The 15,612-nt window shown below is 40.8% G+C and overlaps 2 long non-coding RNA genes across 2 annotated transcripts; one reads left to right on the top strand and one right to left on the bottom strand.

The window, feature by feature from the left end:
• Window positions 1-6,202: 6,202 nt before the first annotated feature.
• On the top strand, window positions 6,203-8,996 carry LOC125519763. Its single transcript, XR_007288310.1, has 2 exons — window positions 6,203-7,409; window positions 8,145-8,996. It is a non-coding gene; the product is annotated as an uncharacterized LOC125519763 (long non-coding RNA).
• A 303-nt stretch (window positions 8,997-9,299) lies between these two features.
• LOC125519764 lies at window positions 9,300-11,757 on the bottom strand. Its single transcript, XR_007288311.1, has 2 exons — window positions 11,099-11,757; window positions 9,300-9,622 (listed from the first exon to the last, which is right to left on the bottom strand). It is a non-coding gene; the product is annotated as an uncharacterized LOC125519764 (long non-coding RNA).
• Window positions 11,758-15,612: the final 3,855 nt, after the last annotated feature.

Raw genomic sequence — 15,612 nt, forward strand, 5'->3', positions numbered from 1 at the left:
GTGATGTGCTTAAGAAGCAAATCCTCAATAGGAACCCTAGGAAAGAGGGTATTGCCTTTGAGAGGAAACTCAATGCGGATGGGTCCTACTGGAAACCTGAGCAGTATCCCAAAACATCATGGGTTGCTGCAAAGGGGCCTTCAGTGGATCGATCTACTTTATCTGGCTTTACATGTGAATCTTCATATTCTTCTGATGAATCATTTGACTCTAACTATAAACTGTTCAAAAATCAGAATGGTGAAGTATTTTCTAGATATGTTGGCACTAACTTCAGGAACGGTTCCCCTATGAAGAAAATCTGGGTTCCCAAAAGGTGCCTTGAAAATCTTCAGGTGAATGTCATCATGACACCACCTGTGAAGAATAGGAACCCCATATCAAATTCTTCATATGGACCAAATTCTTCATATGGATCCAAGTCCTCATACGGACCAAATTCCTCACGTGGATCAAATTCCTCAAAAGGATCAAAGTCCTCATATGAACATCATCATGCTAACCCTTCTGTTTCACAGGGAAGATTTAAGGGCTATGAATATGAGCATTATTCTTCTAACCATTATGTTCATAAGTCATCAAAGAATTTCTCTGCTTATTCATATGCTTACCCTAACTCCTCTTATGTGAAACGAAGTGGAATGGCTTCAATGCCACCGTTATCTTATGGAGCTCGCAGAATGATGAACTCTTTGCCACCCTTTCAGATGTGGGTGGTGAAGAAAAAGAACTAATCTCTTATGCAGGGTCAGGTCTCCAGACGAACTTAAACATCTGAAGAATTTGCTGGAGACCTAAATATGCTTGAAAGGACGCAAGCTAATCATGAAGAAATGAATTTTCATTTCTCACGTCCTCATACTACTCTACCTGTTCTCTTTCTTGACGGAATTGATCTGATGAATTTGATGTCATATTCTTCACTGATGAAGTATATGAGTTCGTAAGCTACACTAATTCATCTACAGGATGATCAACCCAAAGCCATTGAGTGGGTCCTCGACAGTGGATGTACAAATCACATGACTGGTGACATGAGCTTATTGATGGACTCTGCTTTATCTCCATCACATCTGAATCATATCACCTACGCTGACAAAGGCAAAAGCAAGGTATTGGGTCTAGGTAAGGTTGCAATCTCAAAGGATCGACACATGGACAAAGTCATGCTTGTCGAGTCCTCAGGGTTCAACCTCATGTCTGTCTCAATGCTTTGTGATCTTGATATGGTTGTTGTCTTTGGGAAGTATTGTTGTGTTGTGATCATGGAAGCTGACAATTCCAAAGTCTTCGAAGGCTTTAGGAGAGGAGATTTGTATATTGTTGATTTCTTTACAGGACCACAACCTGCTACATGTCTACTTGCAAAAGCTTCAGAAGGCTGGCTATGCCATCGACGACTTGGTCATGCTGGGATGAGGAACTTGCACACGCTGGCGAAGAAGAAGCATGTCATTGGCATCGAGGGTGTCAAATTCCTCAAGGACCATTTGTGTGGAGCTTGTGAAGCCAGAAAGATGACCAAGGCCAGACATCCAGCGAAGACCATCATGACTACCACTCGTCCATTTGAATTGCTTCACATGGATCTCTTTGGCCCTACTCACTATGCCACGTTTACTAATGCTGCATCTTTATATGGCTTTCATTGTTGATGATTATTCTCATTATACATGGGTGCATATCATCACTTACAAAACTGAAGTGCAGGAAGTCTTCAAACGATTTTCCTCGAGGGCTTCAACCAACTTTGATGTGAAGATCAAGCACATCATAAGTGACAATGGAACTGGATTCAAAAATACTGGTCTTGATGATTATCTTGATGAACTTGGTATTACTCATGAGTTATCTTCTCCTTATACTCCTCAGCAAAATGGCGTCGTGGAGCGCAAGAACAGGACTCTTGTTGAGATGGCCCGCACTATGCTTGATGAGTACACGACGCCTCCTCGCTTCTGGCCTGAGGTAATTGATACTACGTGCCACATCATCAACAGGGTATATCTTCACAAATTCTTCAAGAAGACTGCATATGAACTCCTCACTGACAAGAAACCCAATGTGAGTTATTTCAAAGTCTTCGGTGCTAAATGTCGGATTAGAGATTCTCATCACAATTCTAAATTTGCACCGAAAGCACATGAAGGTTTTATGCTTGGTTACGGAAAGGACTCGCAGACCTATAGAGTCTTTAACAACGTTCACCACAAGGTTGTTGAAACTGTAGATGTGCGATTCGATGAAACTAATGGCTTGCAAAGAGAGCACCTACCTCCTGTGCTAGATGAAAAATCACCCGAGGAATCCGTCAAGTTCAAGGCTACAGAGGATGTCATTCCTACCGAAGAATATGCTGAAGAAGTCATTCCAGAATGTGAAAAACGTCATGCTAATGCACCTGAGGAAAATGGTGCTGAAGAAAATGCTGATCAACTTCCTCAACGACAACCAGCCCATCCTCGTGTTGCAAATGAAGTGCAGATTGAGAAAATCATCAGCGACATCAATGCACCAGGTCCTCTCACATGCTCAAAAGCTTCACATTTATCTAACTTTTGTGGGCACTTTGCTTTCATCTCTATCACAGAGCCCACTAAGGTAGATGAAGCATTTTTGGAGCCCGAGTGGATTCAAGCTATGCAAGAGGAATTACATCAGTTCGAGCTCAACAACGTCTGGGAACTGGTCAAACGTCCAGATCCTCGCAAGCACAATATCATTGGCACAAAGTGGATCTACCGCAACAAGCAAGATGAAAATGGCCTTGTGGTGAGGAATAAGGCACGACTTGTAGCTCAAGGCTACACATAGGTTGAAGGAATTGATTTCTATGAAACTTCTGCACCTGTTGCTAGACTTGAGGCTATTCGCATATTACTTGCTTATGTTAACCATCGTGATATCATCTTATATCAATGGATGTGAAAAGTGCATTCCTCAATGGTAAGCTTGAGGAAGAAGTACATGTTGCTCAACCCCCAGGTTTTGAAGATCCAAAGCATCCTAACAAAGTCTTCAGACTCAATAAGGCCCTCTATGGCCTCAAGCAGGCCCTCGAGCGTGGTATGATACTTTGAAGGAATTCCTCATGAAGAAAGGCTTCAAACCCGGTTCACTTGACCCAATTCTTTTCACTAAATCTTATGATGGTGAAGTGTTTGTATGCCAAATTTATGTTGATGATATCATTTTTGGCTGTACTGACCAACGTTACATTGATGAATTTGCCTATATGATGAGTCAAGAATATAAAATGTCTATGATGGGAGAATTGAAATTCTTCTTAGGTCTTCAAATCCGTCAATAGCGCAATGGCATATTCATATCTCAGGAGAAATACCTCAAGGATGTACTGAGGAAATTCGGCATGCAAGATTGCAAAGGAGTCAAAATCCCTATGCCCCCAAATGGCCATCTATGCACTGATGAAAATGCTATTGACTTCGATCAAAAGGTATACCGCTCCATGATTGGTTCTTTATTATATTTATGTGCATCTAGGGCAGATATTATGCTTATTGTTTGCATGTGTGTCCCATTTCAAGCTACACCGAAGGAATCACACCATAAGGCTGTGAAGTATATTCTTCGATATCTAGCTCACACACCGACACTTGGATTATGGTATCCCAAGGGCTCGGCTTTTGATCTCATTGGATATTCAGACTCTGACTATGATGGTGATCGTGTGGACCGCAAGTCAACATCAGGCACATGCCATTTCCTCGGACGATCCTTGGTCTGTTGGTCCTTGAAGAAACAGAACTGCGTATCACTGTCTATTGCTGAAGCTGAGTACATTGCTGCTGCTTCTTGATGTGCTCAATTGCTATGGATGAAGCAAACCCTCAAGGACTACGGCGTCAACATGAAGAATGTGCCTCTCTACTGTGACAATGAGAGTGCCATCAAGATTGCTCATAACCCCGTTCGGCACTCGAAGACAAAGCACATTCAGATTCGTCATCATTTTCTTCGTGATCATGTGTTGAAGGGCGACATCTCTGTTTAGCATGTGAAGACTGAAGAACAACTAGCTGATATCTTCACAAAGCGCTTGGATGAGAAAAGATTTAGCAAGTTGAGGTGTGAGCTAAATATCCTAGAATCTTCGAATGTCCTATGAAAAGGACACACATCCTAACACTTATGCAAAATTGATGACTTAGATGTGCAACACACGAAGAAACGTTTTTCTTCAATCAATGAATACTAACACTCTAAGTGTGAAGAAATTAACGAAGAATTTGATTTTCAGAACCCTACGACAATTGTACGCAGTGTCTGAAATGATCATTCTTATACGGTGGGTCACGCCACCATCAAAAGTTGAAAATCTTCAATTTAAGTTTTTCCTCATTTTTGAAATTCATCAATTGTTCTTTTTCTTCAACCTTGCAATGTCTTCACTCTTTTCATTGTTGTTCTTCATTGGCAATATATATAAAACACCTTTTCTGTACTCCCAAGAGTACATACTCCCACCTCTTAACGGATACTTTTGGGTTGATCCAATCCGGTAGCAAACTAACCGCTTGGATGCAACTAAATTGGTTATGTGACCATGCGTGCATGCAGCCATGCATGGAACTACTTGACTAGAATCATGGGAGCGTGTGTGCAGTACTATTTAATTATTAATCACGAATCGGGATATAATTTACTGGTAGTATAATGCATGATGTCTACTTTGTTGGATGAAATGGAGTAGTATATCCATAAAGACGCTTATCACACAGAAGTTTGAAAAAGACTATATATTTTTATGGGGTATATACTGCTTTTTAAAGAAGCATATACGGATTCCAAGGAATATATACTGCGTTGTTTTAAGGAGTACATACTGATTTTTTCTTTGAGTACATACTTTAATTTTAAGAAGTACGCCAAGGCTTTTTATGGGTGGTATATACTGTTTTTTCTGGAGAATATACTTTTTATTTGAAGGATTGTGTATTGCGTTTACAGGGTATATACTGCTTAATTTTTATGGACTATATACTGTTTAAGTTCCAAAGAGGAAGTATATACTGTTTTTTTCCTTCGGAAGCAGCATGAATTGCCTGTAATGAAAATAAGTATATACTTCATCAGAATATATGCTCCAAGGCAACTATATACTACATTTGATAGAAAACAAAGGAGTATATACTACATTTGTTAGAAAACAAGGGAGTACATACAACATATTTTAGAAAGCACAAAGTAGCAGTACAATATTTTAGATCAGGTGAGTTGATACAACGTATACAACTTTAGTATTTAGATCAGGAGCATAGTTACGTAGCAAACAAATAATCATAGATTAGTACTTCACTCTGCATCTTCCGTACATGTAGACAAAATAATTAGGAGACAAATGCTTCAAGAAACGCCATCAGTTGAAGATGCATGAAGTAACAAGCAATCAACTCATGAATTATATTTGTAGTAGCATCTCTGATCTGACGTCCATTCAGAGGAGCTGCGCACTATGGGAGTTGTGGCCACGTGCTACCATCACGGCAGATGCTGCGGCTCTCCTGCCCTTGCTGCTTCATCATGCTTTGAGCCGTGGGGCGTCGACGGCCGACATCGCTTGTGTAGCTCCGTTGTAGAATACAAGTCCATACGGTCCATTATCACACGCAGCTGTTAGAATTAGATGGAAATATTGATAAAATCCGCACATCATCTCTGCTCTCTAGTCTGTTGGCTCTCCTGTTGGGGGTTTCATCATGTCAGTTTTCACACGGGAAGAAACTAGAACCTCTATCAAAGACAGAAGAAAATCACGACGTATCTAGATGTGCAAGTAGCCGCCGACAAACATTTTCCTCACTTGATCCTAGCAGTGCGCCGCTGGTCTGCTTCCATGCAGGCCACTGCCGAGGGATCTCCTTCTTCTGGAAGCCGGTGATGTGGCCCGTGCGGCCGTGCGAGCGGCCGCCGCCATTAGATGTCGATGCAACTGGTGTAGAAACGGATAAGCTCAGAGGTGGTTGAATTAGCAAATAAAATGACTAGAAAATCGGAGCGCCAACAACCTAGCCTTTTTACTATTATTATTTAAATCAAAATTTAAATGGATATGATGCTAGGAAAATTCAACAAGAGACACATGGCTAGAAGTATGTACTCCTAGGAGTACTAACCCATTTTCCTATATATATATATATATATATAAATATATAGAAAGTCTATTAGTAACCCAGGGTGACCTTGATCGATCGACCGCGCCAGTTCGAGCCCACCTCCGCACGCGCTGTGCCGACCCTCAACCGTATCATGAGGAGCGAGGTAAATCTTTTCTGTGACGAGGTAAGATTTTCCCCTTTCAAGTTCGCAAAAACTGTTTTCTGTTCGTGGGGTTAGCCCACTCCTATGCATCCTCCGTTCCAAGTTCAATCCCTGCGGTTTTCGGCGGCGACTCGCTTGCGTTAGCTGGCTTGCGGCGTCGTGGTCGGCGGCTTAGTGAGTGGGCAGCGGGAATGATGGCGTGGTGGTCGACGGATAGGCTGGGCGTCCCTGAGGGTGGGCGGTTGACCACGGGTGCGCGACGGCCTGGTGCTTGGCGGCCACGGCGGCGTGGTGAGCGCGTCGTGGCCTAGATGTTGGGAAGCATGGTTTGTGGTGGCCGGCTGGCTGCAGCGGCAGTTCAGGTGGTGCTGGCGGCGGCACTATGAGCAGTGCTCGCGGCGGCACTGGATCGACCGTGACCGCTTCGTTCCATCCTCCGGCCGGCTGCCACGGTTGCTTGCTCCAGTACGTGTTGGTGAGTTCAGTACAGATCTCTTCAACGCCTCCTCTATGGATGGGGTTGATGCCCTGTATTTCTTTTGCCCCAAATCCCTAATTGGATATAGATCTCTATTTAAACACGGAGTCTGAAGTCCCACTCTAATCATTGTTATGTAGTCTCTTCTCTGTTTGGAAGTAACAATCTTCTGGCAATTGGTTGCCTCTGACTTGTTGTTACAAATCGTGTATTGTTTTGTTCATAGCCTGATGCATTTTGCACTATGATTGAAATGTGAAATATCTGACGGCATTGAACAGTTGGTATCTTTTTCACTTGCCGTCTTAGACATAGACCGTTCTGTTTTGGGCAAGTTGCTCAGAGCAGATAGTTGTTTGATTAATTTTCTGACTAATTAATACCAATGGGATTATGGGATGTGGAGGTGTCTTATGTACCTGTCCAAGAGCTCGCCTCGGCATCCTCACGAAGTCGAGATCCTGACTAAGAGAGCTCTCCCCAATGTGTGCAGCTACTGCTCAACATGTAAAGAAGCTAATTGTTGTTAATACAATCAATATTTTTGCTGATTAGTTTTTGGAGGGCAAATCATTGCGGCGCTGAGCAGATGTCCAATTTGATTTGTTGAAGTGGATCACGGTTCCTCCTTTACTGATGAATATTGCATGTAAGACAGCCATAACACTCCTTTCCTGTGCATAACGTGGAAATGTTATATATGCCTCTGCTATGAAAAAACCTGGAGATTGATCCGGAAACAAGAAAATTATATAAAGCTCAAGTATTTTATACAACAACAATAAACTAGCCCTTTCTAAAATATAGCAATTGTATCTACGCAAGTTTCTTATACTATTGTGTGTTAGCACGTTGTTCTAGCCTACAGGTTTAGTTGATCCAGAGATACATTTATTATCCATGTTTGAGTATGCAGTGGAAGCTTATCAATTCATTTGTTGAGGACTAGAAGCTTATCAATGAATTGGATGATGAATTTTCTAGCTTGGAAATAGCCAACTCTCTCCCTGCAAAATATAAAAAGTTGTTGTTAGCTCTCATATGAACGTGTATTTAGAAAATTTTGGAAGTTGAGGAGCTTGAAGAAAATGTACTTTCTTTTTGATGTGCATATACCTCTTGGGTATTTTAATGAAAACTGGAAGATTTTGCCTTCTGGTTGTTCTTCATGATACTACTACTCGTTCTATACAGATAAAAAGAAATCTATGTGTACATGAATACTTGCAGTTTTCACATTACTGATTGCTTTTCTTTTCAACTCGGAATTTTTGTAATTTGTATACTCCTTATTGCCTTGTTTCCTGTCTGGGTTGTTGTGTTCCGAATGTTATTTTTACGTGGCGTTGTGACGCCTCTTACTGTCTTTGCTGGATAACTTTAGGAGACATTCCCACCAGGCTTCAATGGAGGGGAAGGTAGCCGCTAGACTTGGACTCAAATGGACACCCTGCCAGGAGAGCACTGTGTAGAAGACGGACGAGGTGAAGAGGCAGTCCTTGCAGAGATGGGTGGCGGTTTCCGGGACCTGAAGCACCCACATATCTGTGTTTTGATTTCTTGTTTGAAACTACTGGGCGTCCATATCACTATCACTTCACCATCCAGTGAAGAATGGATCCATCAACTCTAATATGATTAATGTCATCTTCCTTGGGGCTTTTTTTACCACTGCCATAGAGAAGTGTTTATTTAGTTCATGGTCATTTCTATTTAGTTCGTGGCTGATGGGAGCATGAGGAGTACCTTTCAAACTACTGTTCCTCTTTTCATCTTATAGTTTTTGTTGCTTACATTTTGCCATGCATCTCTGACAGAGAAACAGGACAGAGAAGTCAAGAGGAGCATTAATGATATGTGTAAATGTCACTGTTGTCCAAGTTCTGGAACTTTTTCACTAATCGTTGTTGAAACTAGGGTCATCTAGACGAGGTGGTTGTAAAGGCTAACTAGAAATACATCTTTGAAGAAACTATAGGGTCATCCAGATGGAGATTTTGCAACCTCTATACAAATGCCTGCAGCTTGGCCAGACTATTGCCCATCTCAAGATAGGCTGGAGTGTGTTCTACTACAGAAAGATAGTTTTGTTTTTAGATGTTGAATTTTTAGATGCTACTTTGTCAAGCAGTGTACTGAATTTGTTGTAAACCGACCTAGTTATGAACTCACATCAACTTTGTTCATTGTAAACTGACCTAGTTATATAAGAAATCCAAGTTTATTTCGAGCAGTTTTTATGTGGTGTAATGACCATTGCAGCAATTACTATATCTTGGCAACAACAATCAGGAAACGTTTTGCGAGTTGTCTAGAGCTAATGAGTTGAACAAACGACTTGATGATCTGGTAGATAACAGATGTGCAAAACAGTAAAATGCAGAGCAGGAATCCCAAACCTAAAAATAAACATGAGATTTCGCAGATACACTCAACAATACTATTAGTGACAAGCCTATCATAATCTGTTGAAAACACACAAATTAGTATAACAAACTTGACGTGCTACTTCTACACGGAATTTTGACAAACACTCGCATGGAGCAATTTTATCGACATAATAATTCAGAAGGCAAATGCATTACACCTCAATCAAGTATTCGCTATACATCATGAAAATGAATTGGCGGTGAAATCTTTGCCTTCATGTTACAAATTTCGCTTGCATTCAGATCTATCTTTTGTGAACTGAATAACTAGAGTCCAGCTGAATGAGATGTTCCGTTCATGGCATAAAAATTCAGAATTCTTCTATCTTCTTCTTGCTTTGGCAGCTTCAGTCAGGCTTTTGAATTTGTGGCAAGCATCAACAGGTCGAGCAGATGCACGTGGTTGTGGTTGTGCTAAACAGAAAATCGTACTCTGAACAAAGCAGCCCAGCCAGAAAACAAGGAAATAAGGAATACATTAAGTACCAAATACCTGTATACACAGAGATTTGTTTCATCTGTATAGAACAAGTAGTATATCATCATGAATTTCAATCTCAAGACAATGGTCTTTCACCCAAATGAAGCTTCTAGTTAGATCCATGCATAACAGTGCCAGAAGATCTAAATACGTGCTCATATGAGAGCTAACTACTTCACTACATTTTATTTTGCAGGGAGAGAGTTAGCTATTTCTCAACTACAAAATTTAGCATCCAATTGATTGATAAGATTTTAGTCCTCAACATATTTATTAATGATATTATATCCAAAACTGTACAGAAACTGCAAGTGCTTCAGTTCTATATTGCCCAAACAATCTATGGAGATGTAGATTGCAAAAGAAAACCAGAAAACTGAAGCCGACACTAATTTGCATTACTAATTGTGGAAATTCATCAATACATTTGTTGACGACTAGAAGCTTATCATCTTCTTTCAACTGTGAAAATGGCACGCCTGGGGATGCCTTTTGTGATATAATTTCTACCTGAAAACGTAATTTCCTAATTTTTATGTGAAAATCAATGATTGCACCCAAAAAACTCAAAAAATAATAGTAAACTCTACAAGAAGTATGTGAAGTGTTTACTTTAACTCGAGCATGAAGTATATCTACTTTAAACCCATACATATATGGTAGGAAAGTCACATATGCATTCTAAATAGATAGGAATCCCAAAAATGATTTATTTTATTCTAGTAGGAAATTTTAGCAGCACCTCCAGAATATACATTAAGTAGTAACATTATAATAATGTTTGGAGGAGCTACTAGCTGTAGGTATGACTCTGAGCTACTAGCGGCACCTCAACAATATATTTTGCAGCAAGATCTGCTCATCATGTATTGTGGTACAACGATATATCGTAGAACAAAACATTTCTCCCATACCTTCCCAAAAAAAGCCAAGAGAAATTCAGTGACTTTGATAAGGCAATCAGGCTATACAACTAAAGTCAGTTCACAAAAGGGGAATTCTGCAGAGGAAGAAAAATGTATGTTTTGAGGGAGCATATGTACATAGTGAGGCCACACCTGGATCCCTAACACAAAAAGATTGAACTAAGGAATGAGAGGTGCTTCAAACAACATCAAGAACAACACTAGTTGGACAAAAATACCTTCCTTTTGGAATTGGATATGGGTATCTCGATAAGAATCAGGAAACAGTACAAGAACTTGGCCAACAAAATTAGCATCTAGAAAGTACGCAAACTACAATGAAGAAAAACGATGCTGAGGTCGCAGCCATCCTAGGATTGTGGCGGATACGCCAAGAAAATTCTGATATTATAAGCCTGAGCATATGAATGTTTATTTCACATAGAATGGTAATTTCATGCTCCTCTCAATACAACAGACATGAGTGATTCCTTGACAAGTAATTTTCCCCATCACAACTTACCATCCCCGTTTTGATGTCAAACTCATGCAAACAAATTCGGATGCACTCTTGATGACACAAACATCCTCCAGTCTATCAAAAAATAGGTAGGAATCCCCATTTACATCATTACATGAGCTCATGAAGTAGGAGGAGAGACCAAACTTGAAGAGGAGGTCGATGATACCTACGTAGATTGTAATGACTCAAGGGCGGCTGGTGAAATCTCTAGATCCTTCCAATCGGGGAGGTGAGGATGGGACAGGAGAGAAACAGTCCCCGAGCTTGCAGAGCGCGGGGAAGCGACCAAGCGCCGGCGTGGAGCTGAGGTCGCGCTTGGACGAGGCGGCGGCGTCGCTTCCGTTGAATTGGATCACGCCGGCGGGACGACCTCTTCTCCTCGTACAAAGCCACCGGAGCTAGTTCACGACCGCAGGGATATAGTGACCTGTTTTGCTGGCCTTCGGCGATGGGGAACCGTCGTGGCGGCGGGGTGGAGATGGTGTGGAATATGGCACCTCCCCTCCCACGACCCATAGAAAGTGGGCTTTCTTCCAAAAAAAAGATATCCCTTCCCTTTTTTTGACAGCAGAGACGCGCGAGGTAAATTTGCCTCAGAAGCTCTGCGGTCCAGGCTTTTCTTACGCTTCCTTGCCAGGGCCATGCGTGAGGTAAATTTACATTTCAAGCTTTGGCTCGGCTGGGCTGAGGGACGACGAATAGCCCGACCACATATACATACATACATATATATATATATATATATATATATATATATATATAGGGTCGCGCTATTCGTCACCCTGGTGGAATAGTTATTCTTCACCCCCTCTATTTTACTATGAATGCACCGTAATTTTACGTTCCGTAAGTTTTGTCTTATTTCCGACGCAAAAAGGGACCGTAAGAAAATATATAATCGCCGTAAAAAATATTTTATGTTATGTAAAATTACAAACGTAAAAACATAGTCTAAAATACACACAAACTGTAAATTTTCTTGTCTTATGACCTATATTTTTAAATTTTCTTATGTCATATTTTACGTAGTGAATCAATACGAATGTAACTATTTGAATTCGAAACGTAATTTAATTATGAAATGATTGTAAGATTACGTCGGGTGAAGAATAACTTATTCTGCACCCTGGGTGATGAATAGTAACACTATATATATATATATATATATATATATGAGTTTATGTCTTCTACAACATTCACTTATTGCTATTTCTTCAAGTTGCTCTTTCTGCTATGTGAATGTGATCGGACCCTTCCCCCTTTATGCTAAACTCAACCCAGTCTATTCACAAATTCTTCATGTGCGTTCTATTTGAAACTCATTCAAGATCTTCACTGTGTCCTTGTCAGCTGAAGAATTTGTGAACGAAACTTTAGACTTATCTTATCTGAATTTTCGGCTTTTGCCGCTCAAACCGTTCCACTTTCCACAATATATTATCCTATTCACCCACGATCACGCACGATCGCCACCTCTCAGTACGTGGGTGACATATGTCACGCGAATGAGAAGGGTTAGGGGCACGTTCGTCCAATTTCCTCGGGCAAGCAGTCATACGTCTCCATCGTATCTATAATTTTTGATTGTTCCATGCCAATATTCTACAACTTTCATATACTTTTGGCTACTTTTTATATTATTTTTGGGACTAACATATTGATCCAGTGCCCAGTGCCAGTTCCTGTCTGTTGCATATTTTATGTTTCGCAGAATATCCATATCAAACGGAATCCAAACGGGATAAAAACGGACGAAGCTTATTTTTGGAATATTTGGAAAACCTGGGAGAAAGATCAACGCGAAATGGTGTCTGAGGTGGGCACGAGGTAGGGGGCGCGCCCCACCCCCTGGGCGCGCCCCTGACCCTCGTGGTCCATCCGTAAGGCGTTTGATGCCCTTCTTCGGCCGCAAGAAAGCTAATTTTTGTTAAAAAATCATGGAGAAGGTTTCGGTCCAATCGGAGTTACGGATCTCCATATATATGTGAAACGGTAAAAGGGCAGCAGAACAGAACGCAGAAACAGAGAGAGACAGAGAGACATATCCAATATCGGAGGGGCTCTCGCCCCTCCCATGCCATGGAGGCCAAGGACCAGAGGGGAAACCCTTCTCCCATCTAGGGAGGAGGTCAAGGAAGAAGAAGACGAAGGGGCCCCCTCTCCCCTTCTCTTCCGGTGGCGCCGGAACGTTGCCGTGGCCATCATCATCATCATCATCACCGCGATCTTCACCAACACTTCCGTCATCTTCACCAACATCTCCATCACCTTCCCCCCTCTATCTACAACGGTCCACTCTCCCGCAACCCGCTGTACCCTCTACTTGAACATGGTGCTTTATGCTTTATATTATTATCCAATGATGTGTTGCCATCCTATGATGTCTGAGTAGATTTTCATTGTCCTATCGGTGGTTGATGAATTGCTATGGTTGATTTAATTTGCTTGTGTTTATGTTGCTATCCTTTGGTGCCCATCATATGAGTGCGCACGTGGATCACACCCTAGGGTTAGTTGTATGTTGATAGGACTATGTATTGGAGGGCAAGAGTGACAGAAGCTTCAACCTAGCATAGAAATTGATGCATACGGGATTGAAGGGGGACCAATATATCTTAATGCTATGGTTGGGTTTTACCTTAAAAACGTTAGTAGTTGCGGATGCTTGCTAATAGTTCCAATCATAAGTGCATAGAATTCCAAGTCAGGGATGACATGCTAGCAGTGGCCTCTCCCACATAATACTTGCTACCGGTCTAGTAAAGTAGTCAATTACTTAAGGGGCAATTTCCCAACTCCTACCATCACTTTTCCACACTCGGTATATTTACTTTATTTATTCTTTACTTACAACAGCCCCTACTTTTTATTTACGTAATCTTTATTATCTTGCAAACCTATCCAACAACACCTACAAAGTACTTCTAGTTTCATACTTGTTCTAGGTAAAGCGAACATCAAGCATGCGTAGAGTTTTATCGGTGGTCGATAGAACTTGATGGAATATTTGTTCTGCCTTTAGCTCCTCGTTGGGTTCGACACTCTTACTTATCGAAAACTATTTTGATCCCCTATACTTGTGGGTTATCAAGACCTTTTTCTAGCGCCGTTGCCGGGGAGCAATAGTGTGGGGTGAATATTCTCGTGTGTGCTTGTTTGCTTTATCACTAAGTAATTTTTATTTGCTGTTCTTAATTGTTCTTTATCTTTATTTATGGATATGGAACACGAAATACCAAAAAAATTAGGTGTACTTGTTGCTCATGGAGATGAGGAACCTCCTAAAACCCTCGATGCTGGTTATGTGAAAGATATTATGTCTACTTTAATAATCCTGAGAAAACCCCATTCAATTATGTAATGGGAGTAACGTTGGATCAACGTGAATACTTTAGGGATTATCGCTTGACTCAAAAAGGGAAACTATTATGGGATCAAATTCATATATTAAAGTGGTACTAGGCAACTATGCTTGAGGTATGATTATACTTGTTGCTCTGGGATGAAGGTTCCACACCTTCCCTTTTCATGCAAATTTAATGATAATAAAACCTTAGCTTCTTATGCTAATGGTATATATGATTACTATGATGTGGAATAAATAGAAGAATTTGTTGCTTTTATGGGTGATTATGAAATTGAATCTATGTTTAAAGAGTTTGAAGATTTTGATGATGCTGTTGATAGACCTGAAAATTTAGCTATCCTCAAATATTGCTATGAGAATTATGAATACAATTCCGATATTAAAGCACTTATGGAGCAAGTCTCCGCTGTCCAAGAAGAGACTAATATTTTGCAGGAATCTATGGAAGAAGAAGTTGATGAAACTGTGAGCTCATTGGATGAAAAAGATGATGAGGAGAGCGAAGAACAAAAGGAGGAAGAGCGGATTAGCTACCCGTGCCCACCTTCTAATGAGAGTAACCCTCCAACTCATACATTGTTTAATTTCCCTTCGTGCTTACAGAAGGATGATTGCTATGATGATTGTTATGATCCTTTTTGATGATGCTTGTGTTGGAAATATGCCCTAGAGGCAATAATAAAAGCATTATTATTATATTTCCTTGTTCATGATAATTGTCTTTATTCATGCTATAATTGTGTTATCCGGAAATCGTAATACATGTGTGAATAACAGACACCAACATGTCCCTAGTAAGCATCTAGTTGACTAGCTCGTTGATCAACAGATAGTCATGGTTTCCTGACTATGGACATTGGATGTCATTGATAACGAGATCACATCATTAGGAGAATGATGTGATGGACAAGACCCAATCCTAAACATAGCATGAGATCGTATAGTTCGTTTGCTAGAGTTTTTCCAATGTCAAGTATCTTTTCCTTAGACCATGAGATCGTGTAACTCCCGGATACCGTAAGAATGCTTTGGGTATACCAAACGTCACAACGTAACTGGGTGACTATAAAGGTAGTACTACGGGTATCTCCGAAAGTGTCTGTTGGGTTGACATGGATCAAGACTGGGATTTGTCACTCCGTATGAC

This window comes from Triticum urartu, chromosome 7, assembly GCF_003073215.2.
Source record: "Triticum urartu cultivar G1812 chromosome 7, Tu2.1, whole genome shotgun sequence".
NCBI classification, from domain to species: domain Eukaryota; kingdom Viridiplantae; phylum Streptophyta; class Magnoliopsida; order Poales; family Poaceae; genus Triticum; species Triticum urartu.